Genomic DNA, 16,790 nt, shown 5'->3' with positions numbered 1-16,790 from the left:
TGTTGTCTCCCAGTTGTTAAAAGTATTATTTTAATGAATACATTAGAAATCGTATGCTAAAATGTATCACGAAACATGGAAAGTATTTTAAACAAATATTTTACCAGATCATCAATTCACCTCATGTTGTATTGAAGTATACAACAACGCAATTAAAAAACACAGTCGTAAAACATGAATAATATTGAGAATTTGTTCGAGTATCAAAACAAACATGTTATTAAAAATTATCTACCGCCGATAGATTAACACTTGAGCCCTTTAACCCGAGATAACATCTGGGCGGGCCGCCCGCCCGCGTTTCACCAGTAGCGAGGCCACGCGCGTCTCATCCAAACGCTTCGATAATTCCAAATTCGAATCTTAAGCAGGATTGGATACTCTGTGCTGAAAAAAAAAACAAAGTGAAGTGATTGTGTGTGTGAACTTTTTATGCGGATGTCAAAACTTTTCGGTGAGTTTGAAAACTTTTTTGAAGATTTTAATGAATTGTTTTGACAGATATTGCTTGCATTTCTTTGTTTTTGATAAATTTACAAAAAAATAATAAAATAAAAAAATGCACTCCAACGTAGCTTCTATTCCATAACATAATATTTAACTTGTTATATGGTCATATAAAATATGCTAATTATCTAAAAAAAACATTTTGGATAAATGGAGATGGGGCCAAAAGAAAACTTTACTTTTAACTTATTTTCAAAAAACATTATTTTCTTCTATTTTGGTAAGCATTTAACAATTGCAATTGATTCGTTTATAATTATTATCGTTTGCGTCCTTCCTGGCTCTTTATTTACTGTTGTAAGATATTGAATTTCAAATAATTAGATCATTTGAAATTAGTTTAAAAGTGGGTTTAAGTTTTATTTACAAACTAAATAATTCATAGTAAGTAAGTACCATCAGACTAATAATGCTACCTACAGACTGTTAAAAACAGTTAATTAACGAGATAATCAGACCTTATAATTACGCATTGCAAGATAGGTTATTTTGATTTATTATACATAAAGTATGGTTGAAGATTTTAATAGCTACGTATTTTGTATAATAAATCATAACAATCTCTATCAAGGTCAGTTAAATAATTCACGTTTTAGTTGGTTCGGTTTTAAATTGGGCGGGTTATTAAAAAGCGAGTATGAATCAATTTTCAAAGTGCACTGGTCTCACAGAAAAACCTTCACTGAAACAGAAGAAAACCTTATAAGCGGTCCTGTCCTCTTACGTTATTAATATTAACTTTAAAATTCTTCATTGCTTTTATTGTCGCTTTAGCCCATTTTAAAGCTGTAGAGAGTTCTCTAATATATGTCTACACTTGTATATACATATATTGAGTGTTCCCTCATCATAATTTCAGACGTAGAACCTTTGTTGTATCTTGACAAACGCGGTGTCGATAAAATTATCATTGATGTATAGTAGCAGTCACGAAATAACTTCATATTATAATTATTTTTACAAAAAAATTGAACTGCGTTCAAATTGTTAATACTGGACGAGATTTAAATGGTACCTACCATACGGAAGGCACGAGCATTCAAATAAAAAAAGCATCATCAATATCGGTTCACCCAATGGAAAGTTCTTAGGTAACACCACAAAAATAAAATACGTCCTCCTTATTCTTATTCGGTTGAAAACAGCTATAGCTATGTAGGTTTACATTATCAACAAAACCATAGCTTTGCAATTTTTTTTTTTGCTTAATCGTTTGAAGGGATGGGATGGAGCAATTATTATTAATGCAAATATAACGTAACTTTTGACATATATGATGTCAATAAATCATACAGTACAATACAATACATATCGTATATGTTATCTCTGGTACAACATTAGTAATACTTGTCATTTTTTCACAAAAGCATACTACAGAACCTAAAAATAAATTTAAAGCTTCGAAATGTGATGAATAAGGGGATGCTGTATTAAGTTACTTGTAGGTAAATACAATTTTTCTGTATTTACTTATTCCAACATTAATCGCCTCGCTAAAATACACAAACGACTGTGGGTGTGTTATACTTTTTTGTCACAGTTTAAAAATGAAGTAGGTGGAAATAATGTAAAGGAGGAAGAGATAATATCGTAATTGTATTAACGCAAAATTGTACGAAGATACACGCTGTTACCTAGCATTATTTATTCACGTTGCGGGTTACGTTACGGGCAATTTAAAGAGAAAAATAAGAAATGTGCGTAACAAACGATAAAGTCGTGTTTGCTTGATGAAAGATGAAAGCGTCGGCGTCTTAATTAAACTGTGATGATATTTAGAACTAGCTGAATGTGTGTTTCATAAAGCTTTAACAAAGCTTTACATTTCTGCTGTGTACATCGCTTTGTTATTAAGACAAATAATACATTAACATAAAATTATACCTATTACTATGGGTAATTATTTAGTAATTACTTACAAATCTAATATATGCTGTCATATTTAGGTACGAAATCGATATTTTTTTTTTGCAAGTGAATAGTTTTATGCAGATCTGTCCTCCGTGTTTAACCTACCTATCGTATATGTATCTTCGTCCTATTTATCTGCATATTTAATTGTTAGTGCATTTAAGCGTTTTTTTTTCTAAATATCTCCTTCACAACCATAGCTATAATTTTGGGAATTATGATATGAATAGAAAGTGAGATTCAACTAAGCTATAAACCCTGTGATAGTTGCACACGTAAAAACCGTTATTTAAAACGTTAGTACAAACTATTATATACACCATAAAGTCTACGTGTCACAATGTGACTTATATAAAATAAAAAAAAAACAAACCGTACCATTTTCAACCGTAACGGGTCAAAAAGGATAAGCCAACCCTTTTTAATTACATTTATTGTTAGTAATGCTGTTCGGAGCACGGGCGAACAACGTGATCGCTCTGACACGTCAAATTATCAGATATTTCTGTGTTTACGCTACTGACAACCACGTGAACCGTTTCCGTAAGCAATGCTATCGATCGTTCCCGAATTGTAAAGACCAATTTGATGATCAATGTTAATAGCTAGCTGATGCTTGCGACCGTGTTAAGATTTTTATATTAGCCGAATTATATAAGACAATTAGCTTCCGCTAGCGGCTTCGTCTGCGTAGTCAAAGGCAAATTTAGTTTCTAGTTAGTTTCTTATGTTAGGGATGTCTAGGATGAAAACTATCCTATGTCTATATGTCTATTCTCGGATCCTAAATTATTTATGCACCATAATTTGTCTAAATCGATTCAGCAGTTTGGGCTTGAAGAAGATACAAACAAACAGATAGAGTTACTTTCGAATTATGGTAAGGTTATAAATTGAAAAAATAATTCTTTGGTCGTAACGAAGTTTCAGTTTTTATTAAAAAAAGCATTGTCGCTCTATCTGCATGCTGTTGAAGAGAATCTTATCTCACTCAAAACCTAACTTGATTTTAGCTAACATAGATTCAACCTTCGAGAACATGGAGAAAAGGGCAAGTTATTTATTTTTGATGAATGTTGTTGCAGTTGAAAATTTATTACCAAGACAGCCTTTCTAAAACAGCCTTTAGATAATTCGATGCTCTTGAGATTAGGTTAAAATCACAGTAATTTTGGGAATTTATACGCCATTTATGTGTAGAAAATTCAATTATAACTTTGATTGTTACGATTGGAATATTCAGTAAAGTAGATTCTATATTTCAATCAAAGTAAAACTTTTGAAAACGACACAAATTGTGTGGTTAATTTTGTACGTATTTTGACCTAAATCAAACAAGGGTATTAATTTAATATGTATGTATGAACTATAGTTGTTACATCAATATATGTATAAGTGCATTTGTAGTGGTTTTGAAACTGAATACATAAGAAAAGCATACAATGTATATGTCGCCATAAAATTGTAAAATCCTGAAATTATAGACATCGCTTCGTAACTTGCACCTGACGGACGCTTAGGAGAAGCAAGCAAGCAAGCAAATTTTCGTAGCGTTTTCTGGTGTTTGTTTTGACACGACTACAATGTTTTCGAATATTTCTAAGCAAGATATTAACATTTCTATAACTTGCATATAAGTCACTAAGTATTATGCGTTCTAATTGACTTAAAAGCTAATTATTAATTGGATCAAAGTACCGCAAAATTGTACTGTGCAATGTTCAATTTCAAAGCTTAATGAGGCTGTGGACGTAAGAGCCACTTAGTGTCCAACCTAAATTCAAGGAAAGAGAAAATATTGTATTCTCTTAATACAAATTATTTGGCATGCTAAACACAATTGAACATGTGTTTTTATTCACAGACATCTGTTTATTAATAAAGAGTAGTAACTGAGATACGTAAAAATATTTGTTTGTTATGAAGAAAGTTTTTTGTTACAATAATGTTAGGAAATATCGTAATATGTTTGATATTTGCTTGTTTCTCCAAACAACTTACTAAAAAATTCTAAATGACACTCTAAATAGCAGTTTAACATGAAATTACAGCTAAAATAATTTGCGCGATACATACATACTCGTTTTTTGATTCAAATTTTATACTTCAAAGTCTCTTTTATATACTGTTTTTTTTCTCTTATGGCAAAAAGATATAACTGTTAATAAACTATTAGGTATTGTATTAATTCTTTGGATAGATTAAAAGTAATATTGAGGTCTATTTATCATCAATAATTTGTCTATGTTGTGGGATAAACCACTTTACACTTTTTCATTTTACATAATAAATAACTTCATAAATACTTTAAGACAAACGAAGTTATATAAAGGTTTACAAACAAGTTAAAGAAAGTCAAGTATAAACAGCCACTGCAGAGAGGCTATAACAAGCTAATATTAAAAATAGGAATTATATTTAAAAACAATCTAATCGAAAGTTTCGCTTCAACTTCTTTACACCCACGATTTTAATCAAATGCTAATGGTCGATATAAATTCTTATTTCGCCCACATCGGATCTGGGTTATGAACTCACGAAAAACCAGAACGCTAAAGTGTTGTGCCCAAGAATTAACAAACTTTAAGCTTGGCTTAACTTTTCATAAAAATTACTTTTATTTTGGCGCGAAATGTGACATAAATTAAATCTGAGGGCCATTCTGCATGTCATGTTAAAGCTTGTCGCAAATTTTTTATGTTTGCGTAATACTAACACTACTACTACTAAACTTGGTGAAGGTATGCATAATCTAGGTTTGTCTAAACCAAATTCTAAGGAACCTATTAAATTCAATGCATTAATTGATTACAATTTAATATTTCTAATCTGTGGACGGTTTGATATCAGTAATATTTTATCTGTGGTATTCCTAAGCTTTTCTCTGTTATCTATCATGAAATAAATCCATAACATGGTGATTTTATAAATGTCACGGTAATGGTTCAATAAAATTTAGATAGGCACTAATTTCTAACTTAATTTGGGCATAGGCTTTATATATTATGTATGTTTCAGTTATAAGGAGTAAAGTTTGTGAGTTTGTGACGGGGTAATTTCTGGATCTAATGAACTGATTAAATAATTCTTTGCCAATAGAAAACCACGTTACCTGTGATTAACATGGGTTATGTTTTACTTCCTTAAGTTTTTGTAATTATACAATCACGTCAAAATGTTCCTTAAGGTGTATTCAGCGTCAACTCCCTTTAAATGATATTCAATCATTCATGATTAATAATTCAAAAGTAGAATGTAACAGAGCAGAATTAATTCGAAATAGATTCAGTTAATTGTAAATATTTGAATGTAGAAATCTTAAAAGTGTTTAACTCCTCATTAGCATACCATTTCGTTACATTGGAAAATGTTCGCTCTAATGTCTTAACGGTATCGTTTGATGGTTTAGGGATTGGAAATTTAAGCCGATAGTACGAGAGTTTTCAAGTTAATGGAATCATTGTGTACGGAACAAAGCTGCGAAACCTCACTTGCCTAGAAAATTTAATAACGGCACCGACTATCCGGAACTCAGGATCGATTTAAATGATGTTGAATTTATTGGAAATATAGTAAGGAGATATTACATGCGAGGCTTCTCTATATTTTCTATGGTATAGTTCATATCATCGTAATCTCTCTCTCTCCATATGAATTATCCGTTTGTATAAAAAACTTGTTACTACTTATTTTGTTTCTTTTTACTTAATAGCTTATTTATTTAAATTTTATAGTATAATTATATTGTTTTGGTAACTTTGTCAATAACTAATAAATGAAGAAAGTAAACTAGGTACCTTGTATTATACTAAACTTGTCTGGATGAGAATGCTACTTATCGATAAGACCGCCATTTGTGCATATTTTCTCTTTTCTTTGTAATCCATTTATGTATCTATGTAAATTTTGTGTGCAATAAAGAATTATCTATCTATCTACATAGTTTGTAGTAGGTACATATATCTCGTTTGTATTGTGAGAAACAAAAGACTGTGTTCCGTTGTATCTACGAACGAAATAGCTTTGTGTGTAAATAACTATTACTTTAGTCACGCAATATATCAAGATTGAGAATCTTCTAGATGTCTGACAAAAAATATGTAAAACTGTAATTGACAATTTCGCTTGTAAAGCAATGTAATGTCACATTAACAATCATTATTAATGTATAATTTGTTTTTTTACTTTTCGCTCTACTTGTTAGAAAAAAAATTGGTTTCGTCTATTTCAGGAACATTTCTCTTACTATATATTCTCTTTGTACTTGATTTATTTTAACTACTTATTACTTTAGGATTAAAGAAGTACCTAGATAACTTCCGTTTGCATTTATTTCTTAAATGAATTAAGCTTTCTCATAGTAAAAACTCTTTTGAGGTTTAAATAAAAATAAAAGTAATTTTCCTAACTCAGTTACTCAGATACTTACACATCGTGTTGCTGGTATTTTTTTATACAAAAGGTAAACTATTTTACATTCAAGGTATCGAAAGAAGCTAATCTTTTTTTAATCTATTTGTAACATACAATTGACCAGAAATTGAACTTTTGATTCGTATACTATAGTAAAAGGAAGGATATCCGGTCCTACAAAACAACGTTCTAAAAAGGGACGAAATCTCTAAATTCGAAATGCATTTTTCAAAATTTTTTCAAAGCCACGTCCTCAATAACAAAAAACCGATGTTTTATTTGTAACACGTGTTTTAAAAGAAGAAAAAAGCTTGATTAATACTTGTATTTAAAGTGTTAGTTTAGATTTTAAAATTATAAATTTATTATGTGTGTTTTGCTTCAAAATCAACTGAAGTTTAAAATTTATGTTAGTAACAAGAATGAATAATTAATAAAGCAAGTAATTTAATACAACATCAACAAACATTGTTTGTCTTTATATATTCAATATACTGGAATAGGTACATGTTTATTATATAGGGATTAGGTTAGGAACAAATTTCGTGGTGATATATATATATATATATATATAGGAAGCTGGCAACCTTTTAAAGAATTAAGAAAAATTGAAAGAAGGAAATGAATCGTGGAGAATGTACCGGGTTTACTTTGGAAGCTCTGAGACGTACGTATTGAAGAATTCATAACCTTTGTCCGTTGGGTTTGACGCCGGTCTCGGAATTTTTTATTCGTCATTTCGTATTTTTTACAAAAACCCGTAAGTATTAAAGCTGGGACAGTGTGATTCCTGCGTCCCAAAAGTTTCATTGTTATTTTGTACGAAAGCAGACTGAGAACGTATAAAATTATTTAAGTATTACATTGTAGATGTAAAAGTTTGCCAGGTCGTTATTATTTTATATGTGACGCTTCAAAAAGTCTTAAAGAAGCTTAGCGGAATAAATGAACGATTTTTAAATGATAATAAAGGTTCTTCATCTATGTCTTTTAAACATTATATCACGAAGTTTAATGAAATTTAATGTAAGTTGAAGTGAAATTAAAAATGTATTGATTTATATATACAATATTATACTATTTATTCTAAGATTAATATTTTTTATTCTAACCTGCAATGAGTAATTATTTGCTACCTCCTCTCCTTAATTTATAATAGAAAATGAACAAAAACGTGGAAAAACTAGTGAAGACCATTCAGTAACTATACAAACATGTTTTTGCATATGGATATTCATTGATATGACTTTGTAATATGTTCCTATCTACGTATATAATTAATTCAATTCTACTTTCCTCCTATGATTTCTTATTATCATATAGGATATACGATCTGTAAGCAAAAACAAAATTCTCATACATCAAAGCATTTAATGAACATTAAATAAAAAAAATTAAGCAAGGGATACGAACGTTTCATTTAATTAATAGAGGGATCGGAAGAAGTTCAGAGAAGGGATTACCTTTTGGTGTATTATCGTTTCCTTAATTAAGGTTCAAGAGTTTATTTTACGATTTTTCGGGATTAAAATTAAGTACATTCACACTTGCGAAAATCTAATAAGCGTTAAGTCCCCTTGTCCCCTACTGGGGTATGGGGCAGATGATATACATTTGTTTCGCTGCTCGATTTTCTTTATGGACAAGTAGGTGATCAGCCTTCTATGTCTGAAAATCTAATAGGTGGTGTATAAAAATATAACAAAAAACAAGTTATTCTATAATCATACAAACTTTCATCCCCTATTTTATCCCCTTGGGGGTGGAAGTTATCAAATTCCTTTCTTAGCGGACGCCTATGTCATATCATCTATCTGCATACCAAATATCAGCCCGCTCCGTCCAGCGGTTTGGGATGTGCTTGATAGATCATCATGTCAGTCAGTCACCTTTGTATATATATTTAGATGTACCTATTACAGATTATAAATGCCTCATGGTTCATCAACCTTACTACGACATCTAAAATACTACGACCTACTGTAGTACTAAGCTACGACATACCAGATATTTATTTCGTGAGACATCATAGATTAATTATTAAAGAAATCTTATAAGAAATACGTCAACGAACATGCAATTTCGCCATTCTTATGAGTAGATATTGTTATTAACACGCTTTTATTAGCTTCACCTGTATGTTATGATATTTGTATACAACCGGCTCCTTAAGACTCGATTTTGACTTACTTTAAGCGGACAGATTTAATTCAAATATTGTACTCTAATCAAGGATCGGTAACAATACAATATTTATAATTTAAGCGTGTTTTTCAGTTTTTGAAACTATTCTTAGTATATTTTTCTTTCACGCCAAAACAGCTGACGGTTCCGAATTTTGGTTTAAAGTTAAATTGTAGGATTATAGTTTGATTAAGTCGTTAAATTTTCCTGCGACTTTACAAAGTTTGTGCTGACAAATTAATGCTGTGAGCATAAGATATCATCTATTATAATATTTAAGTAGAATTAGCAATATAAACATGTGAAGTAAATGATAATTAAATTATTCGTTTACTAGTTATCTGGTGATGTACTTCGTCTTCTTATATAACAACTCTCGGTGATGCATTTTCATGCATTTTATTCTGTACTGTACACAAATTAGTCACTCCATATAAAATTCAATGGCCCATAAAACCAAGGTCAGACTAAAACCAATAAGCAACTGCTCTTTAACCTAGATAATTATAATTAATTATTGTACTGAATAAGTGATGGTATGTAAGAGGAGGTTATTAGGAAAATAATCAGTCAAGATGTCAACATAATAAGAAAATGATTAATTTGTCGGAAAAAAGTAAGCAGCTGTGCCAACTAATGTACAACATAATATTCCATGTAAGTGACACGTGGATTATCAATACATACGAATAAATATAACTAATACATATGCGTCTTCAATTTTATGTGAACGATGTATTCTCAAGTGTTACCTATATGGTATCAATAGTATTTTGTTATCTGTGATGGTACTATGGAACTTTGGATAACACTCCATTTCTCGATCTTTCCAGATTTATTAATAGAAAAACTATACTTATTGAATGAACTTTTTACTAGAGGATAAAGGAGAAAGTTTGTAGAGTACAATTAGGTGGCATTGTATCTCATGCATCAGAGCAGAAGTCGTAGCCTTCGTCGTAGACTCGATAAATTAAAGCCTTCAAAATTGGTTCAGTTAAATTGGTTTAGTTAACGTTATGGTACATTACATAACTTATGGTTTAGTGAACATTTTATTTTTTATTTCTAAATAGATTCAAATGTGAATTGAGGAGATTCTATTGTATAAACTAAAACCGTACTTTGGGTTGAAAGATTATTTTTTCAAGCGGCTTATACATTTAGAATGTTATTTAATAGGTAGAAGGTACTACTTACCTATCCAGGACCTACCTTTATTATTGTTTCCTAAGCCTATATTTTACAAAATTGAGAATATTTATTTATTATTATATCTACAAGAGAATATAATATGCTTTTATATAATTTTAAATCCTTATCGGGTTTGTCAAAGAATTATAATTTACTTTACATATTGTACGGAATACGAAGAAGTCTTTTCAAAAATGCGTAAATGATTAACCAATGAAAATCAACTAATACCCGTAAATAGTGTCATATTCAATTATTCAGAAAGTTTTGACATAATTAAATCTAACAAAAAGCCAGATCAGAAAATATAATATTATTTTTGCAGGCTCGTCCTGTTTTGGAATATCCCTGGGGTCATTTGCTTTCCTTAAATTATCTCGACATGACATTTGTTAGTACGCCCCTATCATATTTCATTACTTGCTTGAAACAACATAAAGTTAAATCGTACCTCATTATATTGTGACTATATTTTTAAATGACAAAAAAGAGATTATTTTTATTGGGACTTTTGTATTTTTTGCATAATCTACAACGATACGAACTAAACAACAAATTTTAATGGAACTTCAACGCATGTAGCAGGAACCTTCCTTAATGCCTTCTTGCCTAGTGTTGTAGGTCTTGTGAAGGTACATGTTACGTTCGATTTTCTACATGAAAAAGTACCTGCATGATCACTTTACATCATGTTTAAGGGGAAATGAGACTTGACCTTTTTGGAGTCTTCAAACAAGGACCTGCTTGAATTAATGAATCTAAAAAGTCATTAATTCCACGAAATATGAGGTATTATCATCTTGAGGGTGCTTTTCCGTTATACCTAATATGGTAGGTCAAATTACAAACGTGAAAACTCATAATTACATGGCTGGTACAAAAATGACGTCACAACTGTTCAGTGAGATATTAATTTATGGTTCAAGTGACATTAGATTGAGGTTTGGACCCTTAGGAAGTGCGCCGTAGAATATTTACTGTGAAAATCAAATTAACTATCCTTTCATTATGTCGAAACGTGTCGTAGCCCGTGGGTTAAAGCCCAAAACTATAGCCATTAGATGGGTAATCTTGTATCATTTGTATTGTGTTATATAGACACTTGAAATAGTAGATAGTTCGTAGACTGAATAATAAAATAATTTAATTTAAAAGAGACTTCATCCACGCTAATGAAAAGAAAAAAATCTTAACAACTGTCGTCTATCTCATGGTTATCAACCATATACACCACTGCACAACCAATAAAGTATTCTTCTAAATAAGAGTTAGAAGAAAACTTTATTGGTTGTTCAGTGGTGTGGAGTACAGTACAGTCCTTTTATGTTCTAATTAATATTTAATCTAGAAGACAGACCCCTTCTGGTTCTGAGGTAGGTACCTATGTTTACAAAAAGCTTTCTTGCTAATAATAAATAAATATTTTAACACATAATTTACATGCACGTATTGACCCAGATTCTTAATATTGCATCTATTGCATTGTGAAGCATACTTACATGCTACTGAGTATTAAATTTCAATATTTTATCTCGCAGAATGTAGATTTAGATGTAGACTACAAATCATAAGCTAATATTATACAATAAGTCACGTTTTGGATTCGTTTTAAGAGAATATTAGTTTAAATTCCTTATTTTGAATTAGATTTTTCGAAATTCGATAAAAATAATTTCATTTTTCAAAATCGAAAAGTGAATAAAATTAAGTCCGCGTATGACGGACGATGTAACGTACAAACCTCATTTTCAGTCTCCCCGTGACCACGCTCGCTGTAAAGTGTTCGAAACGTCGGGTTAATAATATAATATAAATCGCGTTTAAAATCCATCAAAAAGTTTTTAAGTTCTAAACCTCATTTTCATCTTTCAACAAAGTAGAAAATAATAAAACGATCTCTAAAGTCAGTGTTGAACATTTAAATTGAACATTTACCATAAAAATTATTGTTTACGTTTTCTACTAATTCACAAAAACTAATTATTTTATGTGAATCGAAATAGATCAGACACGCGGAACATATTTAGTAGAAGTTGCATTGTGGTTGGACCTAGTAATAAATGTTTTTTTATCTATAGAAAGTCTTACATGACCCTTTTAGTATACGAGACTCTACATTATATAAGAAAAACAGATTTTTTCAAATCCTCACCCTTTTTGTGTCCAATCTAAAGGAATCTAAAGAAAATGGCTTTCGATATAACAGCTTATTCATTGCACAACCTTTTTGACTAGTGATTTTATTGAAGGTCATATTATATTTTAGATTACAGATTTATAAGATTAGATCATTATTAAAATATCTTTGGCAGAGAACTATGTTCGGGACAGCGTTAAAAGTGGGCTACTGGAAATAAATTTTCGATACCAACATAGCACGGTGTTCCTTAAAAGACTACACAAATAGAAATATTCTTCAACACGGTGAGCAAAACGGGATGTTCAAGAATCAAAAAATTCGACGACATATGGTAGATTATAGCTTTAATACTCCTAGTAGGTCTAGGTCCCTGCAGTACGAACATTTACGAGCTGATTATGATGACGATGATGATGATGATGAACAAAAGAAACACATAAAAAAAATAAATAAAAAAAAAGTGTATTTGTTTGTCTTATTTTCACATCGCAATGGCGCGGTTTAATGATATGGTTTTGTGTCTGAAAATTATAGAGTCTATCCCATCACAGGGAAACGTCTCATTCCTTAGGGAGAATCTATTATGATGCTCATTTCCATCTTTTCCTTTTCCTTACCCTTCTCAGTCCTTTCCTTTATTCCTATCGCAAATCCTTTCTTAATCCCTACCCAAAAAGTCGGCAATCCATTTGTCGAGGCGTGACCTTATGCCTCTCCAAATGTTCATGGGCGGTGGTAGCGCTTACCATCAGGCATGCCACCAGCTCCATTGCCGTCTGTAACATAAAAAAAAATCATTACAACATTAATAAATTGCGATAAATGTATAATAACTATTGATTTCTTTAGACCACGCCAGCAAAGCCGCGGGCACCAGCTAAAAGCTAATCCTACATATAAATCAAATAACATTAAAGGATATATTTAAAAAAATACAAAGCGAAGAGTTTCTCGTCGTTAAATCTCATGAAATATGCAAACTTATCGCTACCTTTACTTGTCTAGAGAGAGGTTGTTGTTTACGCAAATTTATTTGATATCTTTAGGATGTAATGAGAAATAATATAGAAACATTATTTCTCTTGAATGAAAATGGCTTTCGAAATAATGGCTCTTTTTATTTTAATTACTATATTCTTAGTGTTTCAAAAATTTGTTTGGTTTAAAAGTACATATAAAATAAAGGTATAGTATTGCACAGAAAATAAAACAGTTGATATTTTTAATTACGGTTTTCTTTTTAATTTGTTCATACCTCAACGGGTTTTAAATAGGTTAAAAGAATTTGAATTTTGATATATTATTTTCATTAAACAAGGCGGCTGGATTGAAATGATCTCGAATTACATTCCTAAATGCAAATTTATATCAAAATCCGACACAAAAACGGGATAAAGCTGACAGATGTACGCAAAAAACTGAATTAATTTTTTGTTCATTCCTCCTCTCGCTTCAAAATTTAAACCACTTAAAGCAATCAAAAAGTCAGTTGGTTTAATAGATAGATAGATAGATAGATAGATAGATAGATAGTCAGTTGGTTTGCGTCACATCTCTACATTTTTTTTCAACTGACTCAAAAAAGAGGAGGTTTCAATTCGACTGCATTTTCTCGTGTATGTTACCACAGAGCTTTCGAATGCGTAAGCCAAGTTTGATGATTCTTTTCTTATTTGAGAACTGGTGTAATACGTGTAGTTCCTGTTAATTTAGTGTAGTTCTAGAAATTCGAAGATTTAGTTCGGCATTCAACGTAATAAAATACTAATACAATACTAATTAACTACTATCTAATACAATACTAATTAACTACTATACCTATATACTATAATTATAGTCTTGACAAATTTTCAAGCCGGTGAAACTGATTTTACATATTTTGAAGGTATACCACAATAGGGAAAGGGTAAGATACACCGCTATTAAATCCACAAGCAGAGCTGAAACTAACAAACACACAATTATACTAGTTACCAGCCACCTTGGATGGAATTGGTCATGAAATCTGTTGCTAGTTCGGGGAAATTATTATCAATATATACGTTTAAAGGATAACGACAGACAGTAGGTAGAACTTTGATGTTTATGTCAACGACACTCAACAACAATGTTTTAGAAAACTTTTGTAATATACGTGTTGTGTTCTAAAAGGGTTCGGGTACATATTTAAAGGGGTTCTAAGGACATATGCGAAAGTTAAAAATACATATTATTCCGTGTCTAACAAGCTGTACATTTTGGAAGTGGTGTAGTTTTTTAGTTAGTTTGTTATCTTTGACATGTTTCTAGGAACGAATAATATAATTCTCAAATACAATGATGTTATATAGGAAAAGATAATTACGAGATACGTTATATACGCGCGCGTTTTAAAGATTCAAATACGTCCCAATTGGAACGACTTACCACAGATAATACTATACGGTCTTATGTAGTCAAAAGAGATGGCGATCCAGTCTTTATATGAGGGTTTTAACTGTATAATCTATGGTAATAAGGTTGCATGTAATATTGTTTGACATATTTCTCATTGCTCAAATGCCTTACAGATTTTTATTCGCATTATAAAACGTTCTAATACCACAACTAGAAGAACCTAATAAGGAAATCGAGCCTCTAATAATGGAATCGAGATATATATTAAAAGTTTCGTCAATTAAAAGTCCCGATTAAATCATAATTTTGAACAGGTAAAATTTCACCCCGAGAATTAATTAGACCACGGAACTTTTTCTGTGTATCCTGTTCTGGTCTATTTATAAAAACACCACTGTATCTTGCGAACTCTTGGGGCACTTAACACCTCTTTTGCAATCTCTTATATATAAAATTCTCGTGTCACAATGTTAGTCTCTATACTCCTCCGAAACGGCTTGACCGATTCCTCTGAAATTTGGTAAGCATATTGGGTAGGTCTGAGAATCGGCTAACATCTATTTTTCATACCACTAAACGATAAGAGTAAGGCAGAACAGCGTTTGCCGGGTGCAGCTAGTATTATTCTAAAATTATGAAATTCAGGAGAGGGTTTTATTCTCCTTCCACTATTCGTGGCTTAGGTGTACAATTCATTGTTCCATATATTCTATACTATATTAATAATTTGGATAATTTATATCAGTACCTAGAATTAAAGTATAAAATCTCTTATTGTTCTTTTTAATCTATATAAATAAATAATACTTCTTTTGGGTTTTTTTCGATACTATTGACATTTTTATTATACCTTTTTATAAGCAAAGCATTTCTTTCAAAGTAATGTAGGTTTGAGATCGGCATAGTTATAATAAGTATTCAAATGCAAATATTATAATTGTATGCAAGGAATATCATCTGCATGTAAATGATACCTAAACATTCAGTTACAAGGAGAATATTCAATTATATCCTAATACTAAGTACTAACATTTTAAATGCGAAAGTAATGAAATATGGTTCGTAGATAATTTAAGACTCGAGAAAGGATTTTTTTATCCCGGAAATCTTAAGGGAAATGGAACTATGCGAGAAAAATCTCGGAGTGCCTATTTTTTCTTTTGGCTATGCGGACTAAGCGGCGTACATAACACTATTTATTCATAAAAAGTAATGTATTACGTATAGCATTATGATATAGCATTATGTTAATGTGCAATTTTTTTAATTACAGTTCTAATACAAGTATTATATTATAGATGTATAGATATTTCATATGTACAAATATTCTTGTAAAAAATGTATTTTATCACTACATAGTTACATACAAGCGCTTCCCGCCGTCTGTCTGTATGCTTAGATCTTCAAAATTAAGCAACAGATTTTGATGATTTTTAATAGATAGAGTGTTTAAATACACATATAATACACCCTGTATTATATGTATATATCATATATTGTCATTGCACCCGTGAGAAGCCAGGGCGGGTGGCTAGTTGTTAAGGAAAAATTATTATGTTAATGCAGTGGCAGCTCATTCTAAGAATTAACACTATTTATATATTAAATTCAATATGAGAAAATAATTAATTTCTACAATTATACCTCGAAAAGTAAAAAAAATATTTAAAAAGTTGTGCGGGAGAGCTTCGTTTGATACAAAGGCTGAATGTACAGGTTCGTGAGTCCGTAAACCATACCATAAAGTTTTCAATATTGTATTTGGTTTGAAAAAGAAGTGAATGTATATACACAGGTATATCTAAGTTGAGCTCATTTTCTTTCATTTTAAGAATGATAAAAGGTATTGAATGAATGATTTGGTAATGTTTTGTAAGATAAAAGTAACAGACAAATGAAATTTAGTTCGTTTTTAACGTTTAAGTATGAATCAACAAGTTGTAGATACTAAAATATTAACTACTTTTGTTTTAAGAAAAACTCAAACTACAGAATATACCTAGTCTTGCCATAAATATTGTAATAAAGAAAAAAGAAAATTGTTAACTGCAAATAACATTTATTA

The 16,790-nt window shown here is 30.6% G+C and overlaps 1 protein-coding gene across 1 annotated transcript in view; it reads left to right on the top strand.

Annotated features, from left to right (window-relative positions):
• Positions 1–321: 321 nt before the first annotated feature.
• The window catches only part of LOC119831808 (gonadotropin-releasing hormone receptor-like), a 51,753-nt gene continuing 35,284 nt past the window's right edge, over positions 322–16,790 (top strand). Inside the window, exon 1 of the mRNA XM_038355339.1 lies at positions 322–454. The gene's annotated coding sequence lies outside the window, so the exon portion shown is untranslated. The remainder of the gene's footprint in view (positions 455–16,790) is intronic.

The sequence above is a fragment of the Zerene cesonia genome, chromosome 14 (assembly GCF_012273895.1).
Source record: "Zerene cesonia ecotype Mississippi chromosome 14, Zerene_cesonia_1.1, whole genome shotgun sequence".
Classification (NCBI taxonomy): domain Eukaryota; kingdom Metazoa; phylum Arthropoda; class Insecta; order Lepidoptera; family Pieridae; genus Zerene; species Zerene cesonia.
Note: the sequence above shows the minus strand (reverse complement) of the source record. Positions and strands in the feature narration are given on the sequence as shown.